Source organism: Cygnus olor, chromosome 1, assembly GCF_009769625.2.
Source record: "Cygnus olor isolate bCygOlo1 chromosome 1, bCygOlo1.pri.v2, whole genome shotgun sequence".
NCBI lineage: Eukaryota > Metazoa > Chordata > Aves > Anseriformes > Anatidae > Cygnus > Cygnus olor.
This window is the reverse complement of record NC_049169.1, coordinates 44,169,992-44,194,673: the sequence shown is the minus strand read 5'-3', so window position 1 is coordinate 44,194,673 and position 24,682 is coordinate 44,169,992. Positions and strand designations below refer to the sequence as shown.

At 38.6% G+C, this 24,682-nt stretch overlaps 1 protein-coding gene and 1 long non-coding RNA gene across 12 annotated transcripts in view; one reads left to right on the top strand and one right to left on the bottom strand.

Annotated features, from left to right (window-relative positions):
* Positions 1–24,682, top strand: part of LOC121069171 (activating transcription factor 7 interacting protein) — a 106,828-nt gene that overhangs the window by 4,038 nt on the left and 78,108 nt on the right. For 2 of the 11 annotated variants that reach the window (XM_040555059.1, XM_040555000.1), the window contains exon 1: positions 13,336–13,862. The exons of 8 other annotated variants lie outside the window; for them this stretch is intronic. The gene's annotated coding sequence lies outside the window, so the exon portion shown is untranslated. Of the gene's footprint in view, positions 1–13,165; positions 13,863–24,682 lie in introns of those variants that run through there. One more of the 11 variants, XM_040555090.1, reaches the window with a different exon arrangement.
* LOC121069202 lies at positions 620–13,219 on the bottom strand. The gene is made up of 3 exons (XR_005819337.1): positions 12,904–13,219; positions 12,745–12,810; positions 620–11,863 (listed from the first exon to the last, which is right to left on the bottom strand). It is a non-coding gene; the product is annotated as an uncharacterized LOC121069202 (long non-coding RNA).

Here is a 24,682-nt window from a genome sequence, read left to right as displayed (position 1 = left end):
TGGAGTGTCTTAATCTCTGCATAAAGTTCAGAAGAGAATTGTGTAATACATCATATTTAAAATTCCTGCAGCTCCGTCCTTGCTTTGGATGTTAAAGCCTGGTGGCTGATTGCAAAGAAAGTAACTGTATAGTATTTTAGCTTTGAGTTTTTCAGTCAGGACTATCTGGAGCGTGTATTTTTGTCACCCTTTGAGTTCTGAGTATCTTTTCAAAATACAAATTTTCTGTAATATTCTGGAATCTTAATTCTCATTCTTACAGAGAGATTTTATTTTGTGATTATAGTGTGTTCAGGTGTCGTACCTTTCTTGTTATGTTTTTTCATTTCTTCCCCTTTCAGCAGCAATGGGAATCAGGAAATCCTTGATTTTTGTATAGGATGTTTTAGGTTTCTGGAAGCATCTTATTATTCAAGCTCATCTTTAATCTACAGATCAAATAATAAAACTGAGTGTCATGAATTTTAGAGATCCAGTTTCTGTATTGGTACTTGTATCTACAGAATGCATTAATAATTTATCTTAGAATGATAAGGACTGAGCTAGACCAGTGATTTTTTTTTCTTTTTTTTACTTTACAGGGTATAAACAGTTGAATTGTGATTCAGAAATGTGGGTCTAGTTCTGTTTTTACTTCTGTTGCATATTCTGGCTCTAGTTAATGTAGTTTTTATTTCTGATTGCTACTAATGGTCTGTTTTGACTATTTGTGTACATACAGTAAAACTATAAAATCCCAGAATGGACAGTAGAATTGCAGTTACACTTGAGTTTTATATGGCTTTATTTATGTTTTCATCTGAGGTTACGTTCGACACTAAAACCAGAATGCTGTTAGTGAAAAATGAATGTTTGCATGAAATTTTTGTAAGTGCATAAAGGCTATTAAACGGTACTTGTGCTGTGCCACTAATAAAATATGTATTTAACAAATATATGTGTTTCTTAAGCAAAAAATTGCAAAAAGTACATGACAAAACATGTTTTAATTGTCACAGCCCGCAGGCTTTAGCAGAAACCTGCTCACTTCTAGTATGGTAGCCCAACTTTGTGTGATCATTGTCTGTTGATTGATCTGTCCTCAAAAATTCTTGAAAGACTTGATTGTTGTCAATAAATCTGACAGTAGTAGGTCTCCAAGATAATTAATTCCAGCAAATTTGTGAAAATAAGCAGTTGGGGTGAGGAGAGATTACCACTATCCCCAATGATGTAAAAGGCATGGAGAACCTCACAGGAACACATTGTTTTGGGGTGATAAGTAGCTGGTCAGCCAGAACATAGGTACTGTCTGTTAAAGCAGTATGGAGGCTGTTGCATTAGCATACAACTTCAGGCTGTATGGTACAGATGCTTGCCTGGTGCGGTAAGGCACCGATAATAACCTGGGGCTACTCTGATAAAAAAGTAACAAGATAGTGTTTACAAATTTGCAGGAAATGTGGTTTTGTTTTTTTCTGTTGCGTGCTCATTATCTTGTTTAGTATTACTGACATAAACTTTAAAAAATTGCCCGTGTTTGTAACAGCAGGTCTTCCCCCCTCACCTCTCCCCCCCCCTCTTTTTTTAGTAAGGATTCCTTGGTGTTGTAGCTAAAGGCATAATAGTAACTATGTGGTATTAAATAAATGCCTGATCCTCAGTTGTTTGAAAGCTTTCATCGTGTCATTGTGGAGCAATTCAGGATACTGTGTATACATATGTGTTCATATAAATGCCCTTGATGTTCCTTTGTGATTTACCAGCAACTTAAACAACGTTTAAAATAAATAAATAAACACCCACTAGCTTTGCCCTTCACGATGTTTGATTTTGAGATGTGTATGCTATAAATGTCTAAAAACTGTACTGATGAGTATCAGCTCTTATTTCTTCCAGGAATAAACATCAAATCACAGGAGGTCTTAAGTAAATTAGATGGCTGTCTGCAGAATAATTTTTAATAACTTATTTATTATGATACTTAGGTGTACCAGTACAGTTTACTTCTTATGTTTAACCTTATGTATTTAATACAGAAAAAGGTTTTCTCTTCTAGATTCAGTTTCTGAAGATAATTTTAAGTAAACTCACATACTTAATGCAGAGGTATATGAATGACATGAACAGAAGTATTTCATCTAGCTGTTAAAATAACCGGTATATTTGCAATGCTGTCATTTTGTGCTGTCCTTTGCGTTATCCTCAATTTCACAATACCATAAAGAAGCAATATGTTTAATAATAACAAAAAAAAGACACCTGCCATGACAGGAAATTCCTTCCACAGTTGTCTCCAACCTATTAAGAAACAGTGTGGCCAGCAGGGCTAGGGAAGTAATTGTCCCCCTTTATGCGGCTCTGGTGAGGCCACACCTCGAGTACTGTGTTCAGTTTTGGGCCCCTCACTACAAGGAGGACATCGAGGTGCTCGAGCGAGCCCAGAGAAGGGCAGCAAAGCTGGTGAGGGGTCTGGAGAACAAGTCTTACGAGGAGCGGCTGAGGGAGCTGGGATTGTGCAGCCTGGAGAAGAGGAGGCTCAGGGGCGACCTTATCACACTCCACAGGTACCTTAAAGGAAACTGTAGCGAGATGGGGGTTGGTCTATTCTCCCACGTGCCTGGTGACAGGATGAGGGGGAATGGGCTAAAGTTGCGCCAGGGGAGGTTTAGCTTGGATATTAGGAAGAACTTCTTTACTGAGAGGGTTGTTGGAATCGGCTGCCCAGGGAAGTGGTTGAGTCACCATCCCTGGAGGTCTTTAAAAGACGTTTAGATGATATGGTTTAGTGGAGGACTTGTTAGTGTTAGGTCAGAGGTTGGACTAGGTGATCTTAGAGGTCTCTTCCAACTTGAATGATTCTGTGATTCTATTGCAGTTTCCACAAGGCACTTTTACATAAACATTGCACACTATTTTTTTTTTTTAAAGAGCATTTCAAAGTGTTTTTAGAAAACTAGCACATTGGCATACACACTTGCTGACTATGGTAACAGTTTCCTTCATTGGTCCTACCATCAAGTGGTTTGGACTTGCAGGAAGAACTTGGGTGTTGTGCAAACTTTGACTTTTCCTGACTCTAGTGTTCCTTGTCTTATGGGCGTCATGGATTTCCACCCCCCCCCCCCCCCCCCCAGTAGTTAAAGTAACTTTAATCTACCAAGTTCTTGCAGTTCTCTGTGATTTTTTTTTTTCTTGTGTTAGTCTACTTGACTGTGTAAATACAGGCATAAGGGAGGGTTTCAGTAGATGGTCCACTGAAACTTTAAATCAGATGTGTACTTCATTAAGTGGAGGAATTGTTTTGTTCACTTAATAAAGATACTACTCAAAAGAAAAGGGTAAATAATATGGATGAGGTGTGTTTTGTGCCCAAAGAAGTGTGGATGATATGTAGTAGACTGATCTTTGGATCTACAACTTCAGCAAAATAAATGTTTTTGTGCTTTGGCTTCTTTTTGCTGACATTATAATGTGAAAACTTAAAACCCCGTCTGAAAATCTGTAATTTTCTGCCTTATCAATTGATTCTTTAGGGTCAGAGCCATAGTATAAAATCTGACCCTACATAATGGCATTAGGGGGGAGGGGAGTGCCTGCTTGTATTACTTCCTTGTAAGGAAGGAAACAGGGAAATGACAGGCTACAGTTCTCTGAGTTTCGTGTTTGATGTTCATGATAAGGTTGGAAAAGGGAAGCTCCATTTTAGAAATTAACTTGTGACTAGAATAATTGAACTTGCTGAAATAGTACTTCAGTGGGTTGTCTTGTCATTAAAAGAGGGCAGAATTAAGAATGTTGGGAGTTTTTATTGTGTGTGTAAGAGAAATGTAAACGTATGAGGTAACAAGTTAAAATTCAATTTCGGATCCTTTTAAAAATGCCTGATTTCCACATTTATTTCTGAGTTCTGTAGAACTTGTATAGATGCTACCCAAAGTAGCAATAAGAAGTTGCAATCTCACGCTTATGTAGCAGTTCTGCATTAATATGGATTCACTTCGTGGTTCCTTGGCCAAAGTATTCACAAATGCATTATTCAGATCTCAATTTGATGTTTAATTAAATATCTGATTTTATTTTAATATTCAATTTGGCTAATATTTTTAAATAATTAACATGCCTGTGGAGTTAAGTATGCTGAAATGAAGTCTGAGTACATGCATATGGTTCCTTGGCATTTGGTTAGATTTCTTGAGACTGGGTGTCTGTATTAACATGTCAGCACCTCTGTGTTTGTGAAGTTTTCTGATGAGGTGACTGACTGCATGCAGTATGTGACGTGGATACTGTTTTCTATAGGTCAGAGGGAAGCGTTCTCTCTTTTTTTATTATTTTTATTTTTTTTCAAATAGGCCAAGGTAGTTTTGCCTATACAAACCTATTTAAGTTACTGAGTTTCCGTATAGAGAGTTCCAGGACCAAATGTTAGAGAATGCAGTATTGCACAAGTGTAGCTCTTGGGTTCCAGTGGTGACCCCTCCTTAGGTTTATGTTGAATTTCCAGGACTGGAGATCAGAACTCACATTTTGATCTAGGAATGTTGTGGATGTGCTAATTGTAGAATTCTCTTCTATTTAAAACACCTGTTACTGTGGAAATCAGAGTGAACATATTTGTCATAAATGAAATAGTAAGTTTGAGTTTTGAAATGTTAAAAGTTATTGTAAATCATTGTAAGGTGAAGACATTTTATGTATAAAGCTTGGAGTAAACAACTTGGGGTTATAACTGGTTATTCAAAAATATTTCTTTTGAATTTGTTGTAAAGTTCATTTTGATGTGGTAATGGATCTTGACCAAAAAAAGCTTCAGTGTAGTAGGTAATTTTCAAGTGTCTGGTGTGTAATGAAATTGTGCCCCAGTCCTCAAAATTTTGCTTAAGAGACTGGTCTTTTGGGCATTTGAACTTAAAGCATATTTTAATTTAATCCTCTGAACATAATAATTAATGTAGCTTACTAGAGGTGTTAGATGTTCTCTCCCTTGTGTTGCAAACCATGCTTTCCTTTGTCCTCGTATTAGCCAGGTAGTGCATTCAAACATACTAAGTTTGAAATACTAGCACTGATGAGCGCATCAGACAACTACTGCTGGCATGATTAATCAGTCCTGAAATAACCAGCTACAACTGGCAACAGATACATGCACAGTTATGTAAGTTTAGATATTTTAATAGAAGAATGGATGGAGGGCATGTTCTATTCTCCTAACCTTTACAAAAAAAAAAAATAAATTATTTCCTTCAAGATAGCCCCATCTGCTCTTGCAGTTTTTTTTAAAAGAGCTGTATTTGGATTTTCTAGAGGACAGGTTACGTGATGCAGCAAGGCAGATATGGCAGTGCTCCCTCCAGATCTGATGCACTGTTGCCTGTATGACGGCAGATGATTGGCGTTAATGAACAAAACCTAAAGGGGAACCTTATTAGCTTAACTTCAGCTTGCATTAAAATTGTACATTCATCTGGCACTCCGCTTCCCCCTCCTATGCCCACCCCCCACCAGGTTCCCAAATCTGTTCTTTAAGGACAGACTTCTTTGCATTTAAAAAACAAAAACATTAAAAAAAATTGCTGAAGGGATTCTAGATCTTTGGAGAGGGTGAACTTGTATACTGTATGACTTAAAGAATTAGATATGTGGTTTCTGTGGTGACTGAAGTTCCTGAGTGTTCTTGAGTTGTGGGGTTTTCTAGCTTCCTTATTTCTAAAGCAAACTGTCTTTTTTTGTTTTTCCCAAGTAAAACTTTTATTGGACAACTAATATTTCAAATTTCAAAATTAACAATACCATCCCTTTTGAAATGAAGGTATGGATATAGTTTGGTATTCGTTTTTGTTGTCACTTTCCTTTTGTTTAAAGGATTGAAATGAGACTACTCTTGAAAAGTATGCCCTAATGTTTGTCAGTTCTAGGCATGAAGTGGGTCTATCTATGGCTGTTAATATGTGAAGTGGATTCCGAACTGCCTGGAGTTAGGGAGGATTTGAAGTATGTGATACAAATCCTAATTGCAGGCCTAGCAAGGCTGCTTCCCTTAATATCTAATGGGTTTTTGTTTATTTTCTGTTCTCTTTGCCAGTGGTGCTCTCAGTAGCTGCAACGTTGCAGCCATGCGTTAACCATTTTCTGCCTAAAAACCCATTTCTCTGGCCTTCCTCTCCCTGTGCCGTTTGTTGCAGTGTGGCAAAGAGGGAGGTGCTCTGCTGTATAAATGTCTTATCCACTGCTGAGTTGTCACTGAATGGCTGGTCTTGAGTGCACAGTGCAGCCATCTTAATCACGTTTTCAGTGCAGCTGAGACAGTGCAGTTTCAAAATGGCTGCCGAAGTGTTCTTCATTGCAGCAGTTTAGCCTGACTGTATGCAAATGAGCAGAGCTGTTGGCACCACATGCTTCAGAACTTGGAGGTAAGCACTAGCTCTGCTTTGCTGAGAAACAATTACAAATTTTGTTCCATCAAAATGTTAGAATTCTAACCTGTATAAAATACCTTAAAGAATTGTAGTTTTTTTTGTCAGCAGGAGGGTGTGGTTTCCCCCTTCCCTCCCCCCCCCCCCCCCCCCCCCCCCTTCCCTGAATTAATTCACAGACCTCTATCCTTTCTCAGTTACAGAGTAGATCGGGTGGGACAGGAGAGGTCAGAGGTCATACCTGCATGTCTTGTTAAACAAATTAATTTTGGCTTGCTTCCTTACCAGGCCAGAAGAGCTCTTGCTTCATGCTGCCATTTCTCAAAAACTTGCCTCATGGTTTAACTAACACCTAAAATAAATTCTTTATGAACTTAATTGCACTTTTGTAATTGAGTGGCTAGATTTACATTTGATACCATGTTTTCAACATGTTAATTTGTTCTCATTTAACATTTGGGAAATACAAAACCTAAGTAAATACATTTGGATAGTGATGATCATGTAAATGTTAACCGTTTTGCAGGTACCAGTTATTTGCTATTCAACAATCATAGTAGCATAAATCCTGTAGAAGTACTGCAAAAAATAGAGTGAAAGTTTCAAGTTAAATTGTTCTTTTATTTCTTAGGTGAAATCTGAGTTTCAAAATGCTGGTGGCTTCATGTGACCTAGGCATTTCCTGTGCATGTTACTGGTTAAAGGAGGCCTAGCTATTTGTCATGCTTGACTCTCATTAAAAGGTTGTTGGTGGGTGTTGGCATCCAGGGGCATGTAGCTGGGAGAAAAGCAGTGCTCAGATTTTTTTTCCATTGGGGAGGGAGAGAACAATACAGGAGGAAGAGGTTAAGACATTTTTCCTCATGACTCACTTATCTTCTTTTTTGGAGTTTGTCTTAAATACCTAACTAAGATCTTCATGGGGTCTTAAGCTAGACACGTGTTAATTTTACTGTAATTATATAGGGAGTTATTTGAAGTTCTCCACAAACATATTAGGAGCAGCAGAAGAGCTGGATAACTCATCAGTATATAGTTAATAATATTTTCCTGTCTGAAGTTGAACTTAGTGCAAAGGTTGTGAAAGTCTATATTAAATGCCTGAAAGTTTACTTCTTCCTCAGTATTTTTGCACATTGACCTGGTGCTTTTAGCATATTCTGTAACAAAGCACTTGGTGGTTAAATTAGTCTTTAAATACTTTCTTGCATAAGTCTTCTAGTGGTAATGGCAGTGCACTCTTCTGAAGAAACAAAGTATTTTGAACAGATAGTGCACATCAGGTTTTCAGAAGATGTTGTTGCATGTTTACCTGTGTATTTGGTGTAAGAAATACAATAGTAAAGAAGTCAGTGAAAGTCAGGAATTTAAGGCTAAGTTGATTGTTGACTTCAGCTAACTGTAAACCTGTAAGTGGTCATAGGCTCTCCCTGCATTAGGGTAACAAGTCAGTGATAGAAATAATGCAAATGTACAATCACAGGTGATGCTGAAATGCAATTAGGTAGGTAGTCTTATTACTTATTTATAGCTAGTGGAATTTTGTTCAGTGGTCTTGACTTACGGCAGCTTTTACTTCATAGTCACTTTCGTGGTTAAGAAGGTAGGTAAGATACTGAAATCAGTTGGGCACTTCCAAATGTCTGAAAAGTTGGACGACAAATTCTACTTATTTCGCTAAGGAGTGCCTCATTTAATAAGTGCATATTCATAACGTAATGAGATTTCCTGATTCCCATCCCCCAAACAATCTTTTTGATTTCTTACAAGATACTGAGTCAAGTCATCCTGACCCCTGTCTTAAAAATGATTACTGAGGTTTGTTTATATGGTTTTAGTCAGTTATTGTTGCTGATTAATTCCAGATGTTAATAAGTCATTGTTTGAAACAAGGAAAAATAATTCGTTCTTTATGATAAGACAACTGAAGTCCTATGTGGTAGTCAATGAAGGGCACAAAATTTTGTCTAAAACATATATTACCATACATATACGTGAAAGCTGTCAAGCACTATTGATTCTGCTGGGTTTTTTTGTTAACCCCTCTTTCATGGGAACATGAAAAGGGAAAATGGCATATTTTTTGACATTCACTGTAAGGAGTAGTTCTTCACATGTGTTAGATCTGAGTACAGTAACGTACATGTACACCGTGTCTTTCACGCAATTCTTTTCGTGCCTTTTTTGGCACCCAAAAAAACCCAGGAACTTTCTATGAGCTAAGTAAGGTTATTCCCATTTTACAGAAAGCACAATGCCCAGAGAGATTGCCAGGGTTCAGAGGAAAGCTCTCCTCAGCTCTGCAGTGTTTGCCTTTTCCTTTGTTCTTTGGTTTACTTTCTAACAGGCCATTTTGAAAAACATCATTCTTGGAAGTGCTGTAGGAAATGACTGGCCCAGCAGGGAGGCATAGAGTGTTTCTGTTGTAGTGAGATGTGTGGGTGTGTGATGTGGTTGGGGTTTTTTGTTTGGATGATTCTCTTTTTTTTCCGTCCCTAAAGTGGGCGTTGGAATGCATAAAGTATGGTGGGTTTTGAAACCTGTGTTAACATGGAACGCATTCCTGTTTCCAGAAGTTCAAGGATACAGTAACGGTTGGTGTGCAGAATACACTGGTAACTGTCAGTATGACTCTCTTTCCCTCTCTCCAATGTTGTTAATAGTTGCCTTTTTAACTACTGAAGAACAAACAAAAAACATTTGATTTACTTGTATGTGAACACTGCACTCTAAAGAATACAAAGATACATTTATTAAATATATAATTTATATGTGCATGACTTAAATTAGAAACAGTTGTGTGTAATGAATTATCAGCTTTAACTGAATTGATTGCTGTGCATTTTAAATGTGAGATGCGTTGTCAGATTCTCCACTTCAGAGACCTGCTGCATTCTAGAACAATTAGTTTTGTAGTGCTGATACCTGAACTTGAATGGTAGGCTTCCAGAAATAAACAAACTCCAAATAGGGTAGCAGTGTCAAATACACGTGAATTTCCAAGAGAAATGTGCAACACTGAAGGAGTTTATTTTTTTTTTCCAAGTGGTGTATTTAAGAAAACTATTCTCCTTTTCCATTTGTGCTTCATGTAGCAAATAAACATACAAATGCTTCCTAAATTGTAGCTGCTTGGAACCATTCTAACATGGCTTGATTATTTTTTATGTTCTTCTTAAAACTCAGAATTGTCTGAAGTTGCACAGCTGCATCTTCTATTTAAGAAGATATTCTGGGAGAAAACAATCTCAGGCAGGATTCAAACCAAACTGGAATGGATTGCTGAATTAATGCAATATTCTTCAATCTATGCAAGTCACTTTCAAACAGCTGACTTGATTGGTTCTTTAAGTAGTAGAACTAAATGGTTGTGGAGCACTAAAAACTGTTTTTAATCTTAAATACTTAATCACATCATGATTATTCTGGAATAGTTAAAATCCAAGTTTATTTTTAGCTGTAAAATTTACTATGGTTTTCTCCAGAATTTAGTGTCTTTAAAGGATTTATGAGTTAAACAAATATATATATATATATTTTTTTTCCTGCATCATCTTGACTTGCATGTTTAGGCCTTTCGGTTTTTCAGTATTCAGTAAATAAATTTAAAAAAAAAATCATGTAAATTTGAGTAAAATATGACTTTTTCTTCTTCTCTGTGGTTGCTAAGGAGTCAACCAGTATTTTACTTTTCTGAAACAAAGGGAACACAACATTTTACTGTGGTGCAGCCTGAATGTTTCTTGTTTTAAGTGCTTTCTAACCCCTTTTATATAGTAGAAAACCAGATACAACTAGTGTTAGTCCTGCCTTTCCTGCTCCTTCTATTGCTACAGGCTTCTGCTGTAAAATATCTTGAAGTAAACCATAGTGGCTAAGATAAGCATGTGATTTGACAGGCAGTTCCATATTACAGCAATGAGCACGATTTTCTGTGCTGTCCAAAGACTAACTCAAGGAAGGTTAGGGAGCTACCAAGATTCTGGCTGTTACATGAGTGTTCAGTTTCATGCTTTGGAAAAAAAAAAGGCAAAGAGGGAAAAGGGATGTTTTGGGCTGCTATGTACTGCCTAAAGAGTTTTCCCTTGTTCCGTGATTTTTTTTCCCCTTATTTTTCTTTTGAGCTACTAAAGACAGGTTTCATCATGATGTTTTTACTCTTTTTAAGACAAATTTTGCCTATGAAATACTTACCCAAATCATTTTGTAGCAGATTTTTTTCTGTACCTTTCTGAGATGTATCAACTATGACACTTAAAATGAGGATATTGTCTACCATATGTACCAACTGAAACCATACAGCTAATAATTACTTTGAAGACAACTGGCTTTATTACTTTTGACTGTAACATCTGCTGTTTGAGGGCCTTTCTGATCACAGGCTAGAAAACTGTGTGCATGTGTGAAGAAAAGACTGAGAAACCGGCTTTGAGTACTCAAAGTAGTAGAAGCTTTTCAACATATTGCATTGAATGTAGGAAAAACAATCACTTTATTTATTTATTTTGTAATGGCAATCACTGGAGAATGGAAGGGACTATGATTATGTCTTTTTCTCCAGTGTTACTCTGACACTTAAAGACAAAACCAGCAACCACCACCAAAGCCGCCCTCTGCCTTTGTAAGACCCTAAAATGGCGGCCGCGCAGGTTCTGCGGCCGGCTCGGCCCGCCTGGGCTGCGAGGCGTGGTGGGGCCTTGCGAGCCCTCTGCCCTGTCAGCGGGCCCGTGCCGAGCATGCAGCCCGCCCTGCTCCTGGCAGCCTGCCTGCGCGTTTCTGGACGATGACCCCGCCGCGTGGAAACGCGCCGCGTCTGAAAATCGCCTCTGCCCTAGCTGGCCGCGCAACAAGGCACAGGGAAGACGGCAGAGCAGCGGGAGTGGGCGTGACGTCACTCGGAACGTTCTGGAAGCGGGGTGGTGCCGCCCCCAGGCAGCAGCTGAAGAACCCGGCCGCGGGGCTGCCTGCAAGCTCCGGCCCGGATTTTCCTGAGAGGACTGGAGTGGAGACAAGAAACGCACCGAGTCAAGGATCTGACTTTATACTGTCTCCTTCAGTGCTGAGAATGGTAGTGTTGTGCTGGGATTTGTGCATAAGGCAGTAGAGCTGGTGTGTGTAATTTCATGTAGGTAACACAAGGCTCAGGTTTTGCCTCTGTGTGTGTGTTTTTTTTAAGGCAGCATTGGTGCCCTTTATTTCCAAGTACTGAGCCTGTTCAGCTGATGACTCATTCGGCAAATGACAAAAGCATCACTGAAAGATGTATTCTGCACAGTGCTTAAATGTGTTAACTTACACAAATCTGTCTGAAAGTAATATAAATCAAAAGATGCACGTGAAATAATAGACGAGTAACAGCAGATCACTTACATGGTTAATGGTTGTCACTCTAATGTGATAATCATTGTGGGAAAATATCAGTTGTTGCTTTGTGCATCTCTTCAGGTTTTTGGACGCAACATCTGAGCCTGAATTGTAACAACCAGAGAAGAATAATTTGCATTACTAAATACTTTGACATGAAATTGGAATCTTTGTGATGTTATGATAAGCAAACTGCATTATGCTGAAATAACCTAGAACCAGCCATACAGCAAATTGTAATTCCACAGTGGAAAAGGGACATTCAAAGTAATTGGATTATATATATCCCCGACACTGTTAGCATCCTGAAGACAAGCAATGTGGGCAACAAAAGAGGCCAGGAGCACAAAGCAGGCTTTCCCGGTCCTGAGGTGGCGCTGCCTTTGTCCTACTCAAATTGCAGGCATTTGTCTCCATCATTGTCCTCTTCCCTGTATATGCCACTGAATGGTGCAATGCTGCAAGTACAGCAGCGTTGCTAGATGCATAGCCCAACATTACTGTGGTTTAACTTATTTTTTTTAGGGTTTGCAAATTCATATTTATAAGCAGTATAATAAATGGTATATTTATTTGCCTTGAGTTGTGTCATATGCTAGGAGTTTCTCGTAAGGCTACAAATGTGGAGGGGAAGGTATTGGATAATGATTCATCTTTTACATAAACACATTTAATAGTAAACAAAGCCTGGTTTAATTTTTTTTTCCCCAGAAAGTAAGGTGAGTTTTAGAGTAGACATTTGTAAAATATAACTTATTTGTTAATATAATGGGACCTATGACTGGAAGTGAAAAAGGCAAGAATTAAGAAATTAACTATTTGAAGTTGGAGCAAGGCTGAAATCTGAGCTTCTCTCTTTACCTGTCAGTATACCCTTTTAGGTAGTTGGATAGAGCCCACAGCTCCACCTGCCCGGTGAAGGGGGGTGGGCTGGGGGTGAGTGAAGTCTTAACAGTAAATTAAACGAAATGGCCAAACACGTTACCTGTTGTCAGTAGGTTAAAACCGGATTGCTCTACTTTGGAGGCTACAGTTCCTTGTTATTGGTAGGCTGTGAATTATTGGAAATACCAGTTACAGAGAAGCTGATTGCATGTGCATAGCCATTTATTCAGCATTATGCAAATCACTATAAAATGCTTACCAAAACCTTCCTGACCAGTGCAGCATTTTGCAGTTCTGCTAGGAACCTGTTTCAAGGGGGCATTTCTTTGTCAGAGACCACTGACAGTTTTTATAAACACTGAGATTACTACTTGACTTTTGGCGTGACTCTGGACTGTCAGTAAGCAGATAGGGTAGCCTCCATATTCTAGAACTCGTGGCCGTCTCTGGGGGCCGGGGGGGAGCCTTGCCTGGCAGCATCCTGCTGCAGCTCCCTCTTGAACTGGGGCCCCCTTTATGTAAATTTTCACTGGCGCCAGCTAGCTGTAACTGCAGTCTGGCTCTGCCTCGGCAGCAAGGAACATGTGTCCTGGAGTTTCCCTTGCAGGGATTGCAGGAGCAGTCTGGTTTCTGGGCAGAGCAAGCCACGCCGATGAATTTGGAAAGGCATACAAGGGAATCTCGGTGTGGTTAGATTGCTAGTGCGTGAAAACACGGCGGAGATTTTCAGCTCGCTTCTTGGTTTTAGTGTGCTGTCTTATGCTGAGCTGTAATAAATTTATGCTTGTTGGTACTACCGTGTGGTATGTGGGAGGTACCTCGCTGCACATAGTTGCTGCAGTGCTAAATAGTTGGCAGCACAGAAGGCAGCACAAAGAGTTCTGATTATGGACACTTGCAGTTGCAACGTTCCCTTGGAGGCTGTGGCATGCTCAGTGAGCTGCAGTGACACTCCTGACACCTTCATTCACTTGTGTGGGGGAGTGGGAGTTCCTGTGTGCTGCAACAAGCTGCTGTAGGCTACTGGCTGGGAGGTACAACAGCATAGCTGGATGGAAAATAGTACTTATGCTGCTGTGTAAACAAAACAAGATCTGAGTATCAAGATGGCCGACCTGGAAGCCTACTTGTAGCTCATGCTACTTATGCAAATGAGCTGCGTGTCAGTGGCTTTCCCACAGGAGGAAGTTCATTTGGCACGTGTCAAGTTCTCATCAGGTAAGAGAAGCAACTTGTTTTCTGCATTAATGTTTCCGAGGCCTTTAAAGTTATTTTTTCCACTTAGGTGCCCAGCCCCCACCTTGGCTATATACCAGTTGTACTAGATTAAAATTGAAGAGGCATTTTTTGGGAAGCCTGGAAGTCGCTTCTTGATGTAATTATTTGGGGTCACTGTCATTGGAAGGAATGTTAACTAACAATTATTGTAAAATGTTTGCATAGGTTAAACTGAAGACTTTAAAAATAATAGTGTTCTAGTATTAGAGTGTTCTCTTTGCTATTGTTGGTATTTTTTTTTTGGTTGCAATCCCCCACTGTTCTGCTACTGTGTTTTTTGTCTCTGTAGCGACATCAGTTGATGCAAATGGGGGCATAGCACTACTGTGAGCCCACCCCTAAAAGGGTGCAAAATTAAGAAGGTGGAGTATACCAGTGGTGTGGGTTTCTTTTGGTTTGTGTGGGTTTGGTTTTTTTTTGGCTTCACAGTATTTTGAAGGAACTTAATTATCCTGGTTGTGGTTTAAACAGTCATCTTTTTGAGATGGCAAAGCTGTTCAAAATCCTGGATGCTGAACTGTTAACTGTGTATCTTTTAGTATAAATGCGCATTCACAAGTGCTTTTATGTGAATTTTTAAAAGGTGTTATTTGTAAATAGGAACCATATCAGAATATATTTATCTGATCTGCCCCCTCAGATAAACCTCAGAAGATATTAGGCTTGTTAAAATAGCAAATTTTAACAAAATTACAGTATTGCTAACTTCATAACATACTGTGCTGTAGTTATGCATGCAGTAACATGAAAGGAATGTGTTGAGCAGATGTGCTGGTTCTGCACTAGTGTATTTGCATTGTTGCCATTTTATAGCCTGAAAAATTTGGGACAGAGTGGGAGAGAGGAAAGTGGAGACAGTAAAAGGAAATGACTGGATTTGGGAAGTCTCTAAGCTAAACAAAGTAAAGACTTGGAGATGCTCGAACAGGTCAAGCAATACATGGAAAGAGTGATCTCCTGTAAAGGTAAATGGCAGCTGAAGATAGGGATATACAAGTGGCAATAGACAGGAGGTGGGTCCAGATGGAAAAATGAGATTAATCAAAGTGAAACTAAAAAGGTAGAGGGGCAAAGTAGGCAGGCAGACTATTTGAGCTTAAAATGAGGAACTGATAGAGACTACAAATACTAGAGCTGTTCTGAAATGGCCTTTGAATTAAGATCAAGAGAAAAGGTATAAACATGCTAGGAAAGAGCTACAGCTGGTTGATATTGAGGAGAGGGAAAGTTAATGATAATAGAGAAAGGTATTGATATGACAGTGTAAAACACTGCATGCCAAAAACTTGGGCCGAGTTTTTTCCTTGTATCAAATTTCCTTTGAAATGTGTAGTAACCATTTTCTTTAGTGGTATCTTAGGATTTGATATGGGATGCAGTTTTGCTTGCTTGCATGCATGTCCAGACTAAAACAAAAATGCAATAAAATGGTGTGTGTATGTGCATGCAAACGCATGTATAAGAAAGTACATAAATAGGTATGTGGTGGATTTCTCCGAGTAAATTACACTAGCAATCACAGTTAACTGTTTTAGAGGTTGTACATAAAAGGCAAATTCTGTTAAAATCTGTCTTCCTTTTATTGCGGTGTGACAGAAGCAATTCAGGGCCCTTCCCTCATTTTCAGTACAGAGCATAAGTGTGAGGATGGTAGAGGGGAAAAACGGCATTGTGGGACATGAAGAATCTAGAAAACTGGTTATCTGAGAGGAAAATCCTGACTAATATGGCAAATGATAACAAAGGCGAGATTGCTAGGATTCTTTCATCACTTTTATTAGTCACGTAGGTGACAATGGTACCATGGTTTGTAGTGAAATAGAAAAGACGGGATATTATGGTGATTGCCTTTGTTCTTTAGGTAGAAGTGGGGTGGTTGAGTATCTTGCAGGTGATTAAGGTACATAATCTAGAAGTTATAACAGAAAAGTCCATGACAGACATTTCTAAACAGAAGCTACCGACAGGTCTTTGTAACTTGCACCCAGGATGTCTGTTAAATAAATAAAAAATGGATGAAAATATTTTTCATCTGAGGTGTGTTGTCCCACCCCAAGAACTCTTAAAATACAAAAGAAATTCCTGAAGACCTGGAAGACTGCTTGCTTAAAAAAGCTCAAGAAGGATGACCTATATAAAGAATTCAGGAAATGAAGAGGAAAAAAAATGCCAAAAAAAGTTTAATGGAAATATTTTTTTTATTTAGAAAAATACTAAATATGGAAGTAAAATTATATCTAGAATAATACTACATTTGTTTTAGAACACAGTTGTTTGGTGTAAACACTCACTATGTGTAATGCAGTTATGCCTTGGTACAGCCTTCTTAGGGAGAACAAAAAAGCACCTGTACCATGTAAATTGAATACCTTTTTAAAAGCTTGAAGGGGTGGGGGACTGACAACAGTGTTAATGAAGGAAGCATGTTCCAAGTCAAGCTTCTTTATGAAGGGTACTGTAAAGAAGTTCTGTTAATTTGTATATGGTAAAAAAGAATGGAATCACCTGGATTACTTGTTCAGTGGGACCTGTTCAGTCTACTGTTGCACAGCAAAATCTGAAATTGTACTTTAATGGATAGTTTCTAAATGTACATACATGCTTAAGAAGAAGCTGGACCCTGGGATTAAGTAGGGATCATAGAGCCAAAAAGTTGTACCAAAGCCCCAAGGGTAGAGTTAATGTAAAGGGACTGAAATTCTGATGAATATAGAGCAAGATTAAGGAAGTCACTTACTTTACTTGATTAAACTCCTCTAGTTGTACTGATGATATGAAATCTGTATCACTACAGGTTATGGTCTTGTCCATAGATTTTAACAATGTCAAAAAATTAGGAAGGGTCCTGGGAAAAAGCACAAAAGTGACTCTGGCTGAAGAACGTAGAATCGCGGAATAATTCAGGTTGCAAGGGACCTCTGAAGGTCGTCTACTCTGACATCTTCAAAGGAGGGTTGCTTCAAATTCAGATGAGGTTACTCCAGGGTTCCTCAATGTAAGGCCTGAAAGTCTGAAAGGGTGGAGGTTCCACAGCCTCTCCAGATAAGCTGTTTCAGTGTTTGATCACCCTTAGAGCATGAATTGTTCTCTACGTCTATCTGGAATTTCCATTGTAGCAAGCTGTATCTGTTGTTCCTTGTCAGTATGTTGTGCATCTCTGGAAAGAGTCTCTTTTCGTCTTCTCTATAAATGCCAATTAGGTCGTTGAAGAGAGCAATTAGTTCTCACTGTGCAACCTATTCCTGTTGCTACACAAATTCAGCTCACTAGTTTAACCTCATCTGCCACATTCTCCATCCTTAACCATCTTGGTGGTCCTCCAGTGGACTGTCTCCAGTTCATCAGTATCTCTGTAGCATATTAGGGGTGGCAAAAGTGGATGTGCCATAATTCAGATGTAGTTTCACAGGTGCCAAACAGAGTGGCATAATAACTTCCTTTGACTTGTAGAATGTTTCTGCTTACGCAGTGTAATCTTCTGTTTGTAAGACAGAATGGGTCTGTTTTAGCTTATTAAAGAGATAATCGGGATAAAGCAGTAATTCAAAGCAGTAATTCCAGTGTATAAGTTGTTTCAGAAAGCAAAAATATCTACTTAAATAGGATCTCCAGTCTAGAGACAAAAGAGAAGTAATGGGAGACTGGAAGGAGACCAACTAATGTTTAAAAGTGGTGATTTTTTTTCTTTAATTATGTTGTAAGTGAATAAAGAAGCAGTAAGTCTTCGTGTTTTGTCTTCCTCCAGAAAGACATCCAGTCTTCGTTTGGAGACAGGCTTCACTTGAAAGGATGGCCAACCTGTGACAGATGGTGTATGGCTTTGGAGCAGCTAATGTATGACTTAACAACTGTGGCAACTCTGCAGCTGGGTTACATGGGATAGCGTTGGCGTGAAGTCTTCCATATAATCTAAATTTTTGATTATTTGATAAAGTTCTCTGGTTGGAACCATTACAATTGGTATCACTAGTTTGACTCAGACCTGGCTACGTATTTAGCCAAACCTTGCCCTCTAATGTGGTGCCTTTCACTTACTACTGTGGTGAGACCTCACAAAAGTTGTCAAAATCATCAGCCCAAGAATAATTTCTGAACTGTTTCATGCTGTGGCTCTTAGCCAAATAAGATACTTGCATGAAAAGGTCAAGAAAATTGTCCAAGTGTACATTAGTCATGTGCCATTTCGGTTTCAGGAAATGGATGGCTAAGGGCATTTAATGGTCAAGGCTTAATCTCCATGCAGCTAAACTTGTAACTATTGGATGAAATCACAAAAGGTCAACAGAAGCAAAATTCTTAATATTCAGTCATCATAGCGGCATATAGTCAGTTACCTTTTAAAATTTTAATTTCTCTTTTGTTGTTGGCCTTTTTCATAACTTATGGTCAGATCTGCCCTAAAATTTCACTTTAAGTGATGTTTTTCTTCTGCATTTGAGTGTTTGTTTTTAAATCAAAAACAATAATAAAGCTGTGAATAGTGTGACTTTTATACTGCCTTGATTTAGAACTTAAATGGCGTTTTCATCTTGTCTATGATCAGTCACAAGCATAGCTATCAGTTGCAGTATAGACCTACGCTGTATGTGGGAGTGAAGCTGGAGGGACAGGATGATGCCTTGTTCAGCTACTCGGAGTAGATCTTAACCCTGTTTAGGAAAGATCAGCTAATCTATGCTGCAGACAATGCATGTATTACATTTACTGAAGATAGTTACGCTCATGCAGTTTTTCAACTTTCATTCAGTTAGAGCATCAGCATCTTCCAATGTGTGCAGTTCTTTCTTTCTTTTTATGGGGCCAGGAAGGGGAAATTATGAAGCTCTGCTATGCCTTCTGGATTTGTTATCACACAACGTGATGGAAAGAGTTCCAAACATGCTGTAGCCAAAGATTTCCTATTAACTGTCTTAATCCATCTATTACAAGGTTGACAGCAGCATGGAGAATTAAACTAATGTCTCATAAGCTAATTGCAAAGGAAGAAAGTTGTAGTATTACAGCTGCTTTCTTTTGTTGGATAGGATAAGTCAAGTATCATATGCACCAGCACAATTGCTGCATGTGTATTCCAGGAAATCTTGGTGATGGTAATATGGCAAATTTGGTTGATAATTCATTCTCCAGCCTAGGAGTGAGCTCAATAATGGAGTAGGCATTACAAAACCACATCTAAGGCTGTTCATTTGTCACAGAAAATCCAGCTATCATAGGAATTGTCAGAGTTAAAAGGTTAAAACTTAACTCTAGTGCCACTTAGAGCAGATGATGCAGGCTTTCAGTTGGTTTGGACATGCCATGATTATTTCTAATTTAGTAAGGGAGATGAGCTTCCTCTGGGGTAAGGCTTTGCTTCTACCTTCTAAAGAAAAATGATTGTCTCTAACACAGCTAGCATTCATTTAGCAAGGTGTTAGAAAAACAGCCTGCAGAATAAAGAAAGTGCTTTAATGTGTACAAACCTGATAAAATACTGGCTGATACTTGAGCAGTCAAAAGCTAAGATTATTTATCTCTTAGTAGGTACAGTACCGTTTGCTTATATGCGGAGTCGGAGAGGTTTTTGATCTTTAAGCACAATGATTTATTTATTTTTAAATCTTAGGTCTGCTAATGAACACAGTGTGTATCTGTGACATTAATCCATGTTTGCTGTTGACTTTCCCTAGAGGGAGATGGAAGAACTTCAGTGATCACTACTCTAGTTATGGTAAAATGGAAGACAAACTTTTCTTCCTAAATAGCTGTAGTAGTTAATTATTCTGTTCAAAGGCAGCATACGTAGTAATTTGACAATTGTTGGTAGGATTTTATTTCTACTGACTGAAGGCCTTCTGTGATAGTAGTGTAGCCCCTGCATCACTCGGGGAAGGCCACAATACTGTTAGCAGCAGCCTTCTTCTTGAGAATTTTTCACCTTGAGAACAAGATGGAAATTCTCAGGATTTGTTGACTATTTAAAAAAAAACAAACATGTTAGTACCTGTGCTTAGACTTGAAGCTTCAGTTGGTTCTGAATAACAAAGTCAGCTTACAATTGTTTGAGTTTTGAGAAGAAACTATTTGGCCATCCCCTGCATGTGTCGTGATGGTAAAGAAGGCTGGTCTAGAAAAAGTATCTGCACAAGCACTGAGGTCAGAGTATTGTGAAGCTGAGTCAATACTATGAACCTGAACCCACAACACTAGGATGTTAAGATGTAGAGCAGTACTTTGAAACTTTTGCATAACGACAAGGTTCACCAAAAAAAAAAAAGACTATCCTAAATTTACAAGAACTCTAACACAAAAGACCATATGTATACATACACAAAATGACAGCATCTGCTTCCCTAACCTCTTTTACACCATGCTGTGCCATATGACTAGTCAAACAATTATATGCAAATATGTTGTGGTCTTGATATAATGTAAAGAGATTTCACTAAAATTCTGCAACTGGGTATCAGTTGTGGTTAGTGAGAAGGTTTCTGTGGACACCAAACTAAGATGCTTTCTAAGCTTATAGTTTGCTTGTAGAATTGCATCTTGATTTGCAGTGCAGTTTAGAGATTATTTTTTTAATATAAAGCAGTCTCAAGTTGATGGTAACTTATAGCTGGATTTCTGTTCCCCTCTTGCATTTGTGAATAGATTGTCATGTTATGACAAATAATGGTAATGTTATGTATTTTGTAAAAGGTGAAAAGGAGAAGCTTGTTTTCTGCTATCTATCAAGCAGATGTTTTATTTTGTGAATCATCTTCATTATCGTGCGTAAAATCACTTCTTTAGGAGATCAGTCACCAGGTAAAAAGCGTTAGGTAATTAGAGTTAGAAGTACGGTGTTGTAGATGAGTGGTTTCTCAACATGAAGTGATTTCTGGTGTTTTTTTCTTCTGTTTGGAAAGGTAGGGGTTATTAACAACTTCAAAAACTTTTAATACAAAGTCATTTTCTAAGCTCTTGATGGCTATCATTGTGGAAGTTAAATTGAAAGCATGTAGTGGTGATGTTTCCCATCTACATAATCTGAGCTTTTCATGCGAGATTCAGTCCCAATTTTGCAAGAAGACTACAATGAACACGGACTTCTTATTTGAGTTAAAATTGAGAAATGGTATTGATTTGTTTTAGAGCTCTTCTTTACCTATCATTTTTAGAGGTTTAAGAAACCTTCCTTTATATACAATATGAAATATTAATTTGCTACTGTTATTGAGCTAGTACAGCCCATGTTAATGATGTCCTTTTGTTGAAGGCCGAGGATAATTTTGAATTGGACTTTGTTTTTGATGTGTAAAAACGTGAATAAAACGATGTTTTGGGGGTTTGGTTCCTTCAAAATATACTGCAAAATACTGGCTTTTATTAGTCCCTGAGAGGCTTTTCCCTACAGTAGTTGAATGGTTTATTGGTAGCTTGAAGAAAGAAATGAAGTATTTACTGTGTGCTTCACACTCTTCTGGAACTGAGCAGCAATGACTGTCTGTCTGAGTATAATTCATTGTTTAGTTTAGTTTCCAAGGATGGGGTTGGCTTAACAGGCAGTCTTAGGGAGAGAGCCATTTTAGGTGCTTTTGGATGTGACTTCTGGATCTGAACTATGATTCCAGAAGGGCCCTGGTATCTTCTAGGTCATGTTACATCTGCCAGCTTCATACAGAGTCTAGAGCATCAAAAATGGCACTAGTTGCCTATTTAGATTAGTTGCTTACTGAGTCTTATTTTGTGCGATCGTAAGTTCCTTTTTGAACTTCTACATTTACCACAGTTTGCTCTAGTCTCTGTATTCTGTTGTCCTTAAAGGTGGAAGGTTCAAGCATTTCAGAACTCTTCAAGAGAAACATGGCTTTATACTTTGCTTAAACTACGTTGTGTGTGTTAAGATAATGGAAGACAAGTTCTGTCTTCCTCTGTGAAGATACGCCACTATGGTCTGTGCTCACGTAAATTTGGATGATTTGATAGAACAAATGGATTTTAGAAGCACTGTGTAAAATTTTTGGTGATTGGTATTTTTCTAGAAACTGTTCTCTAGGAAAAGCATTCTAATCCCTAGGAAAAAGGCTAAAACTGATCTCTTGGATTTGATTATTTGTGGTTTTGTGTTTTTTTTTTTTAATTATTATTATTATTTTTCAATATCCTTGTGGAAAAAAGATCGCACAGTGGCATTTGGAACAAACTCTTAGTTTGTCGAATTTTCTTTCTTTGAAACAATGAATTTATTAATAACAATTGTCACTCTTCAAAAGGATTTCAGTTTGTGTAACATTCTAAAATTATGAGGAAGCCCCATATTTGGTTTTATATATATATATATATATATATATATATATATATATCTCCTGCACAGTGTTAAAATGGCTCTGAGATCCAGAATTAAGCCCAAGATATTAAGAATCAACAGTAAGCTTCAAAGAACATACCAGATCATAGGCAATCATAACTTTACAGTCATCTAACCTTTCCTTTCCCCTCAAATAATACCACGTAATCTTACAAGAAAAGGATTTTGGATGGTTTTTGTTCCAGAATTGCATGATACGTGTTTCAGATATATTAGAAACCTTTTTCTCATTCATGTTTATTTGCAAAGCAGTGGCTTGTTTTGATGTGAGGTGTGGATTTTAAGACTATGAAGTAAATTCCGTTACAGTTTTGAACTCGATGTGTGTTATTTTCTTGGAGAGCATAAACTACATAAAAGCTGTCTTCTCAATATAAATGTTTTGTTTGCTTTTGTATTTACTTACATAGTATTATATCTGTCAGTTGTACTGTACCTGCTGACTAGCTGGAGGGATTTTGTTTTGTTTTTCCCTACGAAAACACAAGAGGTAACACTCAGTTCACTTTATCTGTCACAATCCCTGACAATTTTACAGTCATTTACAGAAAAAAAAAATCATCTCTGTATCTCACTTTGTAATCAAGAAAAAACGAGGCTGGTGATACAGTAATTTGACAAGGCTAAATTGTTGATAACTTATTGGAGTTGAAATGGAAAGTAAATAATCTCCAGCACCAGTCTGGGACTTTATTTAGCCTCTTGTGACAAAGGTGATGACAAACCATGAAGGAAGACATGTCATTGTGCATGCACACAAACAGATGCTGTGAGTAGGAAAAGAAGATTAGAGCAGTCCCAAGGTTTGCTTTGGTTTCTGGGGAACAGCTATCTGATGTGTTGTGTCCCCCCCACCCCATTCATCCCACCTCTTCCATTTGGCCAAAGCCATGTGTATTCATACAGATAACATCCTGCTGGAAAATAGGCAGACCTTGCCATGAAACTTCAGTTGTCCAGCATACCATAGGGAATTTGTTGCTACTACATTTTTGTCCTGAAGTCTTTTGTTTTGTTCACTCCTTTTTCGTGTTCAGTGCATTTCTGCTTTTACAGATGAGTGTGTCTTTGCTAATGAAGCTCTGCTTTTGGCGTGTGGAAACTCTGGAATCTCAAGGCCTTTGGGCTTCACCATACCTGGATCTGGTTTAAATTGTCATGTATCCCCTCAGACTGACAGATGTTCTCTGCTCAGAGCTGAATCCAATATACATATACCCTGTCTCCTTCATCTCACCTTCAATCCACTGCCTGGATGACCAGAAAGATTATGTGCTTGGCAGCATTATGAGTCTTTGTGAGAAATTAAAGCCCTTCCAGGGGAACCTCAGATGTCTCCATCTGAAGAAGTCTACAACAGGGAAGCTGAAAAAGCCACACCTTGAAAACCAGGCAGCAGTTTCCAGTATGTGATGAACGACAGATTCTGCAAGAATCTGATCATGTTGACTTTTTTGTGAGGCTGCGTCTGTGCCTAATGTGGTTATTGATTCTCTCTGGGAATTGAAAATTAGAAGAGAAGGAAACCTGAAGAACAAAATACTCTATTCCAAAACACACTCTTGTGCTATGTGTGTCCTTAAGGATTCCATTCTTGATAAGAGAAACCATTGCTTCCTCTAGTGCCTCTGTGCAGTGTTCTAACTATCCACGTGGCTTTGAGGTAGAGAAATGGATCACGCCTGCGTAGTCTCTTGATAATGTTTTAAGACACGGTGTGAGTCAGCGCAGGCAGGCAGCGGGAATAACCACAGACCCACAGCTAAAATGCAGAGTAGATTTATTCGTTACCTCGCCAACCAGGGGATCCCCAAAGCAGCACCTGGCAGAGGCACACAAGCAGGGACGCAGGCACTGCTAAGCTCTGTCCCTGATGGAAGATCACTGGCCTGCTGTTTACACTTGTTTATCAAAGGCTTGTGCAGGCGCAGTCTTTAGCACCATGCTGTGATTCTCCCTGTGCTTCTGTGATCTTCTCTGTACCAAGTCTGGGAGCTCAAGTGTGTCTGATAGAGTGCCTCCGAGTCTAGCAAACACCTATGTTATCTATACACAGATGCACTACTTGCCAAACACGCAGAGCATAAACAGCAGTAGGTACAATTTATGTGCTTGTCTACATTACTGCTCCCCAGACTTTACACATTCCCAGCTGCAAGGTCACTTGAGTGTATTTACAATCCTCCTTGCCAGTCTTCTGTTCTGATCCCATCCTCCTTGCCAGTCTTCCACTTTTAACCCATTCCTCCCAACAGACATGTTTCAGACCTTCAAGGTTACATTCCAGGATATCTGGATGGCCAGAGTAAGGACGCACAGTACTCCCTAGCAAGTGGTGTGGAAATGAGATACAGCTTCAGATGCTAAGAAACTGGTTTGATTCCCATATGAGAGAGGATCCACTTTGGCCTGTCTTACCCTGTTTCAT